The sequence below is a fragment of the Myotis brandtii genome, unplaced genomic scaffold (assembly GCF_000412655.1).
Source record: "Myotis brandtii unplaced genomic scaffold, ASM41265v1 scaffold406, whole genome shotgun sequence".
Taxonomy (NCBI): domain Eukaryota; kingdom Metazoa; phylum Chordata; class Mammalia; order Chiroptera; family Vespertilionidae; genus Myotis; species Myotis brandtii.
In genome coordinates this window covers 427,735-429,188 of record NW_005365599.1, presented here as the reverse complement: position 1 = coordinate 429,188, position 1,454 = coordinate 427,735, and the positions used below count along the sequence as shown (strand labels likewise).

Sequence of the window (1,454 nt, the reverse complement as noted above, 5' to 3'; positions counted from 1 at the left end):
GGGAATACCTTACTCAACAAAGAAAAAAAATTAAATAAAAATAAAATGTTTTATGGAATGGCTACATAGATATGCAGTTCTTAAATGTGTTCTATTTCTTTAAATAACATCTCTAGTTAATCCTTAGTGGTCTCCAATCAAAATGACATATCCTACTAAACCAGAAAATGACCCACAGAAATTATAACACAACTAGGCTTAAATCCCTAGTCTGTATTATAGACACTATACCACAAGTCCAGTTTACCTTCTGTAACAAAAGGATCTCTACTTATTTTGATCACCTTGCTTTAACAGCTTTTTCCTTACAGTAAAAGTAGTATATGCCTAGAAAATAGAAAATAAAGCAAGGCATAAAGAAAAAAATTAATAAAACTACTTTCAATCACATCACTCAACAAGAGTGCACAAGAATCAACGTTAACATTTTTATGGATTTCCTTGTGCGTTTTTTTCTACAGACACCTGATCTTTTACAAATGGTAGACCACAAGCAACACTGTATTCTGCTTTTTACTAAAGGTGAGCATTTGTCTATGTCATTAAACATTCAAAACTGTGATTACAGCATTTAAGTTTAATACTATATAGTATTATATAGACACACACACACACTAATTTCAATCATCTTATTTACTGCTGTAGGCATCTTTGCTCTCTGTATTTTGATATAGGAGCTACTGTTTGCATTTATCTTCTCTAGCATTTTAAGTCTATAATCCTCTATCTAGAATATCCTATTACCTGGTCTACCGGGTTCGACTCATTAAAATCTTGACATACCGGTATTATAGTACAGGCATAGCACAGGGTGCTTTTAACACCCAAAGAAATCCTTCCTCTATGTATGTGGTTTCAGCAGCCGCTTTCCACCTTGGTGGGGACTTGAGGAGCTGTTTATGAGCACGTTGTTGTCAGATCTATTTTGTGTAACTGCTATTAGTTCTACTCTCTTTTGCCATTAAAGAAATCTTACATCCTTTAACAATGTCTGTTGACTCCTTCCTGTCAATACGTCACCATTATGTTTGGCGCAATGTTAAGGAGGTTCATAATGCCAACCATGAAATACTATGACATATATAAGAATATGAAATAACGAAATACTGCTACTAGAGCTTCTACTATGAAGTTGAGTCTAACTATATCTCAAGACTAAGAAGCCAAAAGCGTAAATTTTCTGAATATAGTTTAAATTTTTATTTTTAAACCACACAAGTAACCTGTTCTGTATGAAAATTATTTTTGAGATATAATTGACATATCACATTATATTAATTTCAGGTGCATAACATAATGATTTGATATTTGTACATATTGTGAAATGATCACCACAATAAGTCTAGTTAACACCCATCACCACACATTTTTCTTGCAATGAGAACTTTTAACATCTACTCTCTCAGTAACTTTCAAATATACAGTACCATATTATTTTAAAATATATTTTTGAA

General features: G+C 32.0%; 1 protein-coding gene across 2 annotated transcripts in view; it reads right to left on the bottom strand.

Moving 5' to 3' along the window:
• The window catches only part of USF3 (upstream transcription factor family member 3), a 40,835-nt gene extending 40,506 nt beyond the window's left edge, over positions 1–329 (bottom strand). Inside the window, exon 1 of one of the 2 annotated variants that reach the window (XM_014545392.1) lies at positions 248–329. The gene's annotated coding sequence lies outside the window, so the exon portion shown is untranslated. The remainder of the gene's footprint in view (positions 1–247) is intronic. The other variant, XM_005873310.2, reaches the window with a different exon arrangement.
• Between the last annotated feature and the right edge of the window lie 1,125 nt (positions 330–1,454).